This window comes from Somniosus microcephalus, chromosome 11 (genome assembly GCF_052327205.1).
Source record: "Somniosus microcephalus isolate GS21.2 chromosome 11, FLI_Smic_1.0, whole genome shotgun sequence".
Taxonomy (NCBI): domain Eukaryota; kingdom Metazoa; phylum Chordata; class Chondrichthyes; order Squaliformes; family Somniosidae; genus Somniosus; species Somniosus microcephalus.
The window spans coordinates 137829088-137842653 of NC_140997.1; the positions used below are offsets into that span (position 1 = coordinate 137829088).

General features: G+C 43.7%; 1 long non-coding RNA gene across 1 annotated transcript; it reads right to left on the reverse strand.

Moving 5' to 3' along the window:
- Positions 1-905: 905 nt before the first annotated feature.
- On the reverse strand, positions 906-7338 carry LOC147110899 (uncharacterized). Its single transcript, XR_015080005.1, has 2 exons — positions 6490-7338; positions 906-2868 (listed from the first exon to the last, which is right to left on the reverse strand). It is a non-coding gene; the product is annotated as an uncharacterized LOC147110899 (long non-coding RNA).
- Positions 7339-13566: the final 6228 nt, after the last annotated feature.

The window sequence follows — 13566 nt, forward strand, 5'->3', positions numbered from 1 at the left end:
GTCAGTTCAGCGTCAATGAAATCACATTCCTCGGGGACAAGATTTCTGCAGAAGGGATTCAGCCAGACAAGTCAAAGGTAAAGGCCATACATGACATGGAAAAACCAAAGGACAAGAAAGGGGTTCAGCGGCCCTTGGCATGGTTAATTACCCAGGGAAATTCATTCCAAATCTGGCACTGAAAACTGCTCACTTGAGAAAACTGCTGCACCAAGAGTCAGAGTTCCAATGGGGACATGAACATGAGAATGAATGGAAGGGGCTGCTACACATTCTAGCAAGTGAACCCCTACTGAAGTTCTTCTGCCCTGAAAAGAGGACAAAAGTGTCCACAGATGCCTCTAAGGATGGATTAGGGGCTGTCCTTCTACAGGAAGATGAAGGAGAATGGCGACCAGTGGCATATGCGTCACGCTCCATGACGGCTACAGAGTGCCGGTATACGCAAATAGAGGAGTGCCTGGACTTGGCATTTGGGTGTGAAAAATTTCATACCTGCATCTATGGACTTCCCAAGGTTATCCTAGAAACTGACCATAAGCCACTGCTAGGGATCGCAAAAAAAGAACCAGTGTGACATGTCATCACGAATACAGCACCCAATGATGAGACTACAATGTTATGATTATGAGCTCACATATGTGCCAGGGACACAAATGTTCATAGCAGATACATTATCCAGGGCTGCGCCTCGTGCCACACAAAACAGTGAAACAGAAGAGGATGTGGCCCTTCATGTGGATATGGTCTATGCAGCATTGCCCGCCTCACAGGAACAACTATCAAAGATAGCCACAGAGACATCAAAGGACCCTGTTCTGAGGAAAGTGATGAGAAATCTTCAAGAGGGTTGTGATGAAGTGCCTTTTTCTTTAGCTCTGGGTAATGACTCAATACACTCTTGGATTCGTCAGACGGACAAGCCTTTTATTTCTCTTGCAGCAAGGGGAATCAGTACCTCCACTCAAGGGGTGAGGCTACTATTCCAAAGACTCACTTTTCAGGCCGTATATTTATACAGTGTAACAAACAACAATGATTGACACATCATTATCATACATCAAACCGTTTCATGCACAAGAACAATGAATAGAACATCTTATCACATTTCTGTACGTACACATAGTTAATCATTGCTACATACACAAAGACATCTGTCACTACAGACTTACTCCTGTTCTTCTCACAATTGTTCAGTTCCTCTTATCTTACAGGTTGTACATTGGGAGCGGTTTCGGTACCTAGCACATTCTGTTCTGACTGTGTTCCAACAGTCTTGCATCAGCTATTTCAATACTTAAACTTTTAACCCATGTCAACCAGTCCATCATGCTTTATGAAATTGACACAAAACTATACAGGATATTTTATGTTTCCACATTCCCCCCTTTTGTCCTTACCAAGGACAATCTTACGGAATTTCTATCTGTCCTAACTTAGCAAATTCTGTTTCAAAAGTGTCTCCATCAATATTCTCATATTTGTGAACTGTCATCATGGGGGCTGGGGTAGTTGAGGTCATCACTGTGAGGGCCTTAGTACACAACAATTTTAAACATCCAATTAGTAACTATTGCAATCAGGACTTCCAGTATTTGTTTTCCTAGTGCTCCTCCCCATCCTGAAATCCAATCCCAAATGGACCATTGTTCAGGTTGGTGTAGTTTCTTTACGGCCTCCTTTATGTGGTTTACCAAATTGGTGATATTTTCTGAGCTATCTGGAATATAGGTGCAACATTCAGTTCCTATGATTGCACATGTGCCTCCTTCCCTTGACCAGGCAGACCTCTCCTTTTGTATTGTTTAACGTCCCCATTGAGGTGACTAATAAACTTTCTGGATTCCTTTGATTATCATATTGGGGATGAAACCATCCTTCGAATTTCATTAGGTTATATCCTGCTCCCTTCCATTCATCTTCCAGTTGTTCTGGATTCAAACTATTTTGGGACACTGTACCAGGGGCATCCTCATTGTTCCAGGTAGTATTAGATTGTAATAACCACCCTACCATCTCCTCCATTCCAAAGGGAATGGGCCGTAGGGGTATTCCACCCTCTGCATGTATAGGGATGTGACTGCATATCCAGCATTTAGTAAGGTTCTGTCTTTTGGCATACAAATAACTCATGTATAGCCATGCTTGTTTAACAGCCTTCTTCCTCTTCTTCCCTGTTTCTTATCTGTCCTATTAAGTTTTCTTTTCTGAGTGGCTAATGTTGAAATAAAGGGCTGTGTAACTGGATTGTTACAAAACATTGGCCTGGCCGTCAGGGCCAGTCCTACTCTTGAATTACCATTACAGATAACCCCTCCGTTCGTAGTTCTGTCACTTGGTAATACAGTATCGGGGCATGTAACCCATAGCTTATCAAGTTTCTGTCCACTATCTTCTTCTACTATCTTATCCTGCCTAATCCTAAGACTCAGGGGTTGATATGGGGTTACCTGCATAGTGTGATCCTGAAGCTGAACCTTCATAGTCTCGTTATAGCATATAATATAAAAGAAATTACTGTTTAAAAGTACACATTCTTCTGTGCATGGTTTACCCTTCAGGGGATCTGGGTAAATCAATATGGCAGTTTCAATTATCGTTAACAAAAGGAACAGTCTTATTAGAGTCCAAATCCAGTTCATCTTGGCAGTGTATCGTCTTCAACTGATGCCTTCTTACAATGGGACGCGTGTATCCATGTTGGTCGCTCCTTTACTTTTCCAGCGGTGTTTGTGGTCAGGAGTACCTGGAAGGGTCCCTCAAATCTGGGTTGAAGGCTATTCTTTCGAGACGTTATCTCCTGGCTCAAAAGTATGGCACTTTCCTTCAGCGGGGTCGACCTGGGCTTCCTTTACCTGTTGATGGAAACTAGAAATGCATTTGGTTAGTGCAATGCAATAACTCAACATATCTTCCTCCATTTTATGAATGTCCATTTGTTTAGCTGTTAAAAGTGCCGAAAAAGGCAATCTCTGTGGTCTTCCCATGACGATCTCATGAGGCGACAATCCTGTAGTTCTGTTGGTAGCAGACCTCATTGTCATTAAAGCTATGGGTAACAAATCAACCCATTTAAGTCCAGTTTCTTTACACAGTTTTGCAAGCTTATTTTTCAGCATCCCGCTATATCTTTCCACTAGTCCAGCCGACTGTGGATGATAACTGCAATGGAGGTGTTGGTTAATCTGTAAGGCTTTGCATAGTTCCTTAATCACTGTTCCCGTAAAGTGGGACCCATTGTCACTTGACAGTTTTGCTGGTATCCCAAAGCGAGGCACAATGTCCTTCAATAAACATTTAGCAACAGTGGTAACATCATTCTTTCTACAAGAAAAAGCTTCAATCCATCTTGAAAACATATCAACAATAACTAATACATATTTAAAGCTCATACACACAGGTAGTTAAATCAAATCCATTTGCAAGTGTACAAAAGGACCCATGGGGTTTGGGTGGGATGCGGGCTGTACCTTCTTTATTTTCCCTGCATTCATGGTCTGGCAGACAGTACAATTTTCGCATATTTGTTTTGCCAACTTTGAGATTCCTGGTGCATACCAGGTCTTGAGGATATAGTCCGCCATCCCCCCTTTGCCCGCATGGGTGAATTTATGAACACATCGGGCAATTGGTGATAATAATGATTTGGGTGCCACCATGCGGCCGTCATGATGGACCCACAAGCCGTCCGTGTTTTTGAAACAGTGATTAACATCCCACTCCATTATTTCTTCAGGGCTAGCCCTATCTTGATGGGCTAGCACATCATTCAGGGATGGGGTTTGTTGTTGATCTATACTTTCTCTAACTGGACAAGTTTTAACCTGTGATCCTATCTGTGATAAGCCTACAGTTTTGGCAGCTTGATCTGCTGCTGCATTTCCTAGTGCAACCTCATCCAAATGCCCTGTGTGCGCTTGGCACTTAATAATCGCAACTTGTTTAGGTTTTTGGATTGCCAATAAAAGGTTTTTCACCTCTTGTGCGTTTTTAATTTGGGTTCCGGAAGATGTTAAAAAACCACGAAGTTTCCAAATCTGTCCGTAATCATGGGCTACTCCAAACGCATATCTAGAATCGGTATAAATATTAACAGATTGACCTGTAGCCAATATACATGCTCTGGTTAGCGCAAATAATTCTGCTTGTTGTGCTGAAAATGAACTTGGGAGACGAAACGCTTCTATTGTTTCGTTCTGGGTAGTCACTGCATATGCTGTTTTTGGACTTCCCTTCAAGTCTCTCAATGCTGATCCATCTACATAAAATATACAATCTGGATTTGGTATAGGGTCTTCCGTCAGATCTACCCTTGGTTTAGAAACCAACTGGGTGATTTCTACACAGGAGTGTGGTTCTCCTTCTTCCTCTGTGGGTAGTAAAGTAGCTGGATTCAGGGTGTTGCATCTTTTAATTACCAATCTTGTATTTGACAAAAGTTCTACCTCATATTTAGTTAACCTGGCTGAGGTTAGATGTTGGGTAGCACATTTGGTGAGAAGAATTTCAACCGCATGAGGAACATACAAAACGGTCTGGTGACCTAGAGTGATCGTCTGTGCCTGCTGAACGGCATAATACGCTGCTGCTAAAGCAGGCAGACATCCGGGTAATCCTCTTGCTACTGGATCTAATTGAGTGCTAAAAAATGCTACCGGCTGCTGTTTATCTCCATGTAGTTGCGTCAGCACTGATTGTGCGAACCCTGATTTTTGATGCACGAATAAGTTAAACGGCTTGTTATAATCTGGGAGTCCCAAAGCTGGGGCCGATACCATAGCTTGCTTAACTTGCCAGAAAGCTTCCTCGGTACCTGGGTTCCATTCCAATTTCTCCGGCATGGTGGGCATACTAATGTCAAGTAATGGTCTGGATATCTCAGAATAATTTAAAATCCATTGTCTGCAATAGCCAGACATTCCTAGGAAATGTTTCATTTCCCTTTTTGTCACTGGCTTGGGTGAATTACAAATTGCCGCTACTCGATCACTTGTTAGTTACCTGGTATTTCGTTCTAACTGATGTCCCAGATATTTTACCTTTTCTTGAACCATCTGTAACGTGGTTTTGGAAACCTTATGTCCTTTGTCTGCTAACGCCGTTAACAAAGTTAAAGAGTCTTGGACACAGGCTTCTCGGTTTGGTGAAGCTAATAGCAAATCATCTACATATTGAATTAATGTTGAACCCGCTGCTAGAGTTACATCGTCCAGATCCTTCTTTAAGCATTGAGAGAAAATCGTAGGGCTTTCGGTAAATCCTTGTGGGAGTCTAGTCCAAGTATACTGCTGGCCTTTATAGGTGAATGCAAATAAAAATTGTGACTCTGGATGTATTGGTATTGAAAAGAAAGCGGAACATAGATCAACTACCGTGTAGAAAGTAGTGTCTGCCGGTATGCTGATTAAAATGGTGACTGGATTGGGGACCACCGGATAGGTAGGGAAGACTGCTTCATTTACGGCCCTTAAATCTTGCACAAACCTCCATTTGTGAGACTCTGCCTTTTCTACTGGCAGAATCGGGGTATTGCAAGGGCTTTTAGTAGGAACAATGATACCTTGTTCTAAAAGTGATTCGATTACTGGCTGTATCCCCCTTTCTGCTCTTTCAGACAATGGGTACTGCTGTCTTCGTGGTAATGGTGCCGCTGGATTTATGGTAACTTTATAGGGTTGTGCCGTATACATTTTTCCTTTGTAGCTAACTTTACTGCAAATCCATTACTACCGTACTGGAGAAGGGCGGCTCCCTCTTTATACCATGTATACGTTACTGGTAGCGAGCTCATTCTCAGTACCATTGGCCCTAAGTCCTTTGAACGGTATCCTTGTGCCACAGCTAAAGTCAGATGTGGCTTAGAATGTTTTATCCTGAACAACGACCTTGAAGTCATGTTCTATCTATATTAAATGTTCCATCTGGTGGAAAGGGGTGATTACTACCTGAGGTCCATTTGGACCAATTTGGTAAGTGGTCAATAGCTGACTGACCACAATGTTTTAACATAAAAGCGGCTGGCGTGCCTTTTTCAGGCAGTTTACTGTCACTAGAACCCATTGTAGCAGCTTAAATATTTTAGTGTTAAAACATACAACAATTCCGTAACACTCTATGATCTGCGTGGGATGCCTCTACAGATCAGACATGATTAAACATTAATACATATGACAATAAACAATACACTTGTTAAGCAACAACCAAAGTGTTACTAAATCCCCAACCTATGCAGCCTTACTGGACGAAGTTGATTGATAATAACAAGTAGTTAAATACTCACTCTCATAAACATTAAACATTGACACTGTGTTTCAGACAATCACCCACTCTCTCTCCCTCTACCCTATTCCCTTTAGCCAAATCTTTAGCAAAAAGGGCCTTCAATTTGTCCCAACTAACTTCAAGCTGGAACCTTGCTAGTTCAATTTCCAATAAATCGCTAGCTCCTTAGTTAATCAAATTCGTGACTTAACCTTCTCTCTCTGGTACCTTTATTTCAGCGCTTCCTACCGTCCTTTTCTGCACGATCCAGTTCGCGGGGCATCAGCGCCTCATGGCTGATCCTCTGTTCCGTTTCTGAAAGGGAAGCAGTCACAACGGCAGTTTAACCTCCGAACCTTGTGAGTCAATTACCCGATGGCAGTACTGTCCAATGGAATAAACAGACTATGCGCAGCTATGCTTCTGGCAGGGAAAGTCCCAAAAATGTGGCAAAACACCACCTTCGGCCGATGGGATTTTTCCTAACCGAGCAACGTACTCGGCGTCTGTTAATTCACCAATTGGTACAGCAAGCCATCTCGGTGGAACCTCCAAATTGATGAAGTGCCTTTTTCTTTAGCTCTGGGTAATGACTCAATACACTCTTGGATTCGTCAGACAGACAAGCCTTTTATTTCTCTTGCAGCAAGGGGAATCAGTACCTCCACTCAAGGGGTGAGGCTACTATTCCAAAGACTCACTTTTCAGGCCGTATATTTATACAGTGTAACAAACAACAATGATTGACACATCATTATCATACATCAAACCGTTTCATGCACAAGAACAATGAATAGAACATCTTATCACATTTCTGTACGTACACATAGTTAATCATTGCTACATACACAAAGACATCTGTCACTACAGACTTACTCCTGTTCTTCTCACAATTGTTCAGTTCCTCTTATCTTACAGGTTGTACATTGGGAGCGGTTTCGGTACCTAGCACATTCTGTTCTGACCGTGTTCCAACAGTCTTGCATCAGCTATTTCAATACTTAAACTTTTAACCCATGTCAACCAGTCCATCATGCTTTACGAAATTGACACAAAACTATACAGGATATTTTATATTTCCACAGTTGGAAGAAAGGGTCATGTAAACAATATCATCATATTCAGTCTGAGCTTTCTGTGGTCAATGGACTACTGCTTAAGTGTGACAGGATTGTAGTGCCCATCTCTATGCAACGAGAAATGCTTCACAGGATACATGAAGGGCACCTGGGTGTGGAAAAGTCAAAAAGGAGAGCACGTGAGGCACTCTACTGGCCAAACATGAACTCTGATATTGACCAGATGATCAGTGAGTGTGCTACATGTCAGGAGTATCACTACAAGCAAACAAAAGAGCTCCTCATTACCACAGAGCTCCCATCACAACCTTGGGAAAAGGTAGGAACTGATATTTTTCACTACGAAGGAAAAGACTATTTGTTAGTTATTGATTATTACTCTAATTATCCTGAGATTGCTCTCCTACCCAGCACCACGTCAAGAGCTGTGATAACTCACCTGAAGTCAATCTTTTCCAGGCAGGGCATCCCTCTAACTCTGGTCTCTGATAATGGCTCTCCCTATGCCAGTCATGAGTTTCAGTCATTTGCTGCAGAGTATGAGTTTAAGCAATGGAAAAGTGGAGAAGGGGGTACAGATTGTGAAAAGACTATTAAAGAAAGCAGCACACAGCAACACTGACCCATATCTGGCCATGATGTCGTACAGGGCGGCCCCGCTGGAAAGTGGCAAGTCTCCAGCTGAGCTCTTACTGGGTTGCAAAATCCGTACTCGACTTCCCAGGCATGTCACACCTGATTACAGAGATGAGGTATGGGCAGACAAGGCCCGGAAACTTCAGCGGAAACAAAAAACGCTCCATGACCGCACAGCCACTGCACTAGTGCCTCTACAGGACAAGGATGTAGTTCGCATTGAAGGGCCTGGGTCATGGAATCAAAGAGCCACCGTTCTACAACAGGTCACCCCCAGGTCATACAGTGTCCATCCAGAACTTAAATAAAGGGAATTACGAGGGTATGAGACGGGAATTGGGTAAGATTGATTGGGTGGTGTTTCTGGGGGGATTGACAGTGGATAGACAATGGCAAGCATTCAAAGATAGAATGGAAGAATTCCAGAACATGTTTATACCGGTTTGGCATAAAAATAAACCTAAAAAGGTGGCTCAACCGTGGATAACGAGGGAAATTAGGGACAGCATAAAATCAAAAAAAAGGGCATATCAACTGGCAAAAAAAAGCACCAGACCGGAAGATTGGGGGCAGTACAGGATACAGCAAAAGAGGACAAAGGGATTAATCAGGAAGGGGAAAATAGAATACGAAAGTAAACTTGCAGCAAACATAAAGACAGACTGCAAAAGCTTTTATCGGTATATCAGGAGGAAAAGACTGGTAAAATCCCAAGTCGGTCCCTTGCAGTCCGATTCGGGAGAATATATAATGGAGAATAAGGAAATGGCAGACCAATTAAACTCATACTTTGGTTCTGTATTCACAAAGGAGGACACAAATAACCTCCCAGGAATATCGGCAAACATAGGGACTAATGAGAGGGAGGAGCTGACAGAAATTAGTATCTCTAGGGATATGGTGTTGGGTAAGTTGAGGGGACTGAAGGCCGACAAATCCCCGGGGCCTGATAAACTACATCCTAGGGTACTTAAGGAGGTGGCCCTGGAGATAGCAGATGCTCTAAGGATCATCTTCCGGAACTCCATTGACTCGGGAACAGTACCCGTGGATTGGAGGGTAGCTAATGTTACCCCAATATTTAAAAAGGGGGGTAGAGAGAAAGCAGGGAATTATAGACCAGTAAGCCTTACATCGGTTGTGGGCAAAATGCTAGAGTCCATTATTAAGGATAAAATAGCGGAGCACTTGACAAATGGGGAAAGGATCGGACAGAGTCAACATGGATTTACAAAGGGTAAATCGTGTTTGACTAATCTGCTGGAATTTTTTGAGGAAGTAACTGGTAAAATAGATGGGGGAGAGCCAGTGGATGTGGTGTACCTTGACTTCCAGAAAGCCTTCGATAAGGTTCCACACAAAAGATTATCATGCAAAATTAAGGCTCATGGGATTGGGGGCAAAGTATTAACGTGGATAGAGAACTGGCTGGCGGATAGAAAACAGAGAGTTGGAATAAACGGCTCGTTTTCGGAGTGGCAGGCAGTGACCAGCGGGGTGCCGCAAGGATCTGTCCTGGGACCCCAGCTGTTCACAATATATATAAATGATCTGGATCAGGGAATTGGATGCAATATTTCCAAATTCGCTGACGACACTAAACTAGGAGGAGGGGTGGGCTCTGATGAGGATGTCAGGAGGCTACAGTGCGATTTGGACAGGTTGGGGGAATGGGCGGATACGTGGCAGATGCACTATAATGTGGATAAATGCGAGGTTATCCACTTTGGGGGTAAAAACAGGAGGGTAGATTATTATCTAAATGGCAATAGATTGGGAGATGGGGAAGTGCAGAGGGACCTGGGTGTTCTTGTGCACCAGTCACTGAAGGAGAGCATGCAGGTGCAACAGGCGATTAAGAAGGCAAATGGTATGTTGGCCTTCATATCAAGGGGGTTCGAGTATAGGAATAGGGATACCTTACTACAGCTGTACAAGGTGCTGGTGAGACCGCATCTGGAGTATTGTGTACAGTTTTGGTCGCCCCATCTGCGGAAGGATGTTCTTGCCATGGAAAGAGTGCAGCGGCGATTCACCAGGCTGATACCTGGAATGGCGGGAATGACCTACGAGGAGAGATTGAATAGTTTGGGCTTGTACTCACTGGAGTTTAGAAGATTGAGAGGGGATCTCATCGAAACATATAAAATTATGGCAGGCCTGGACAGGCTGAATTCAGAGAGAATGTTTCCAATGGCAGGGGAGCACAGAACCAGGGGCCACAGTCTAAAAATAGCGGGCAAATCATTTAAAACAGAGATGAGGAAGAATTTCTTCACTCAAAGAGTGGTGAGCCTGTGGAATTCCCTGCCACAGAGGGCTGTGAAGGCTAATTCAATAAATATTTTCAAGAGAGAATTGGATATATTTCTGAAGGCTAAGGGGATTAAGGGTTACGGAGAAAAGGCGGGGACGGGGTACTGAACTGGTAAGATCAGCTAAGATCTCAGACGAAGATCAGCCATGATCTCATTGAATGGCGGAGCAGGCTCGAAGGGCCGAATGGCCTACTCCTGTTCCTATCTCTATGTTTCTATGTTTCTATGTGTCATGACAGAAAATGGCAATGTGTATCGCAGAAACAGGAGGCACCTACTGAAAACCACCGAGACCTATCAGCCGCAGGAGGACAGAGAGGATGAGCTGATGATGGAAATCCGACAGAGTGACGAGGAGAGGAGGGCAATGCCACAAAGTGATGAAGTACACAGGGGTGACAATGAGACAAGGGATCCGTGTGGTACAGACATGAACTTAATGGACACAACTGGGTTGGCCCAGCAAATACCCGCTCAGCTACGCAGGTCACAGCACACCAGAAAGCCTGTCGTTAGACTCGACCTGTAGACAAGGGAAAGACTGTAAACAGCTAATGGACTTCTGGGTGTGGGTAGTGTTTATATGTACCGGCAGTTATTGCAAGGTATAGTTACACTGACAGTTTTTAAATGTTGTTAATAGTAATTAATAGTAGTTACACTGACTGTTTTTATATGTTGTTAATATGTGTTCTATGTGTTATGTTATGGTGTTTACTGTTTATGTCATCGTTGAGAGGGAAAGATGTACAGATAACTGTAGCTGTAGTAAAGACAGCTGCTTTACGGTAGCTGTAGTAAAGACAGCTGCTTGACGGCAGTCATATAAATAGGAAGCCATCTTGGCCATGTGGCAGTACTGCACGAGCTGGCACTGACTCAAGACCTAATAAAGAGTACTCAACGATATCTACTCGTAAGCCTCTTTATACTAAGATATAAGATAACATTACAGTGTGGTCTCGGGGCTCTGTGCGAGCTCTCGGGGCTCCACCACCACCTTCTCCGCATTGGGACAGGCCGGGAAACCGGACGGACAGTGAGGTTTCAGGGCCTAGCACCCGTCTGCAATCACTGGAGGCCTCATTTCAATATTGCACTAATTTCAGGATTCCTTGTGGTAACAGGGCACTTAGAAAATAGTAATAGGATTGGGCAGAGTCAACACGGATTTATGAAAGGGAAATCGCGTTTGACAAAGGTTGTAACTAGTAGAATAGATAAAAGGCAACCAGTCGATGTGGTGTATTTGGATTTTCAGAAGGCATTTAATATGATGCCACAAGAGGTTATTAAACAAAATTAGGGCTCATGGGATTGAGGGTCATATATCAATGTGGATTGAGGATTGGTTAATGGACAGAAAACAGAGAGTAGGAATAAACGGGTCATTTTCAGTTTGGCAGGCTGTAACTAGTGTGGTACCACAAGGATCAGTGCTTGGGCCTCAGCTATTCACAGTCTACATCAATGATATCGATGAGGGGACCAAATGTAATATGTCCAAATTTGCTGATGCTACAAAGCTAGGTGGGAATGTAAGTTGTGAGGAGGATGCAAGGAGGCTTCAAGGGGATATTGACAGGCTAAGTGAGTGGGCAAGAACATGGCAAATGGAATATAATGTGGAGAAATGTGAAGTTATCCACGTTGGTAGGAAAAATAGAAAAGCAGAGTATTTTTTAAATGGTGAGAGATTGGGAAATGTTGGTGTTCAGAGTGACCTGGGTGTCCTTGTATAAGAATCACTGAAAGTTAACATGCAGGTACAGCAAGCAATTAGGAAAGCAAATGGTATGTTGGCCTTTATTACAAGAGGATTTGAGTATAAGAGTAAAGACGTCTTACTGCAATTATATAGGGACCTGGAGTATTGTGTACAGTTTTGGTCTCCTTACTTGCCATAGAGGGAGTGCAACGAAGGTTCGCCAGACTGGTTCCTAGGATGGGGGGATTGTCCTATTAGGAGAGGTTGAGTAGCCTAGGCCGATATTCTCTAGAGTTTAGAAGAATGAGAGGTGATCACATTGAAACATACAAAATTCTTACAGACTCTATGACTTGATAAGGTAGATGCAGGGAGGATGTTTCCCCTGGCTGGGGAGTCTAGAACCAGAGGTCACAGTCTCAGAATAAGGGGTCGGCCATTTAGGACTGAGATGAGGAGAAATTTCTTCACTCAGAGAGTGGTGAATCTTTGGAATTCTCTACCCCAGAGGGCTGTGGAGGCTCAGTCGTTGAGTATATTCAAGACAGAGATCGATAAGATTTTTGAATATTAAGGGAATCAAGGGATATGGGGATAGTGCAGGAAAGTGGAGTTGAGGTAGAAGATCAGCCATGATCTTATTGAATGGCAGAGCAGGCTCGAAGGGCTCCAGCTCCTATTTCTTATGTTCTTATGTAATAGCAGATTCCGTCAACCTGAACTGAGCCTTAAACCTTTCTCAATTCCCTCGAGAGCTGGAAAATAAACGGCACGAAAGTGAGACCTCACTCCCTGAATTCTATTTCCGATGAGCCGTTCAAGTGTCAAGATTGCCCCAGGGCAGGAAATCTTGCGACAGCTCTCCATTTTCAACACTTCCCTCTACTTGGTCAGTCAGCAACATGAGGCAAGCAGTGAACGCACCCTGGGACAGATCACAGTAAGCAATTCTACTGACTGCCAAAGGGATTAAAAATATGCCTGTTGCGGGTGCGACTCCAAAGCTTTGCCGTGCAATGAGGGAGCAGTTGGGGCCAGAATCTCCCTCAGCGCTCTGTCTGTGGGAGCTCACCGCCATCTACTGCACTGAGAAAGGTATTGCCACTATTCTAAACTTGTCTTAAATATATTCAGCAGCTCTGATTTTAACCTATTTCGCCAGGGGGAGGTTAGTTAAAATGGCGGGGGATGGTTGGCATCGCACTGTGCTCCCGCCCCACGCCATTTCAGCAACGTGGAGGCTGCCCAACTGAGGCAGGCAGGGGGGCCTAAATAAAATGGGCAAGTCACAGTTTGATATTTACGGCAAATAGCAGCAAATGAAGACTGCGATCTAGTTTCCGGTCGCCTGTCATTTTAATTCACCGCTCCATTCCCACTCGGACCTCACTGTCCTTGGCCTCTTGTATTGTTCCACGGAAGCTCAACGTAAACTCGAGGAACAGCAAATCATCTTCCGATTAGGCACTTTGCAGCCTTCCGGACTCAATATCGAGTTCAATAATTTCAGATCATAACCTCGGCCTCTATTACTTTTTTCCTTTAAATGTTTTCCACCCCTTTG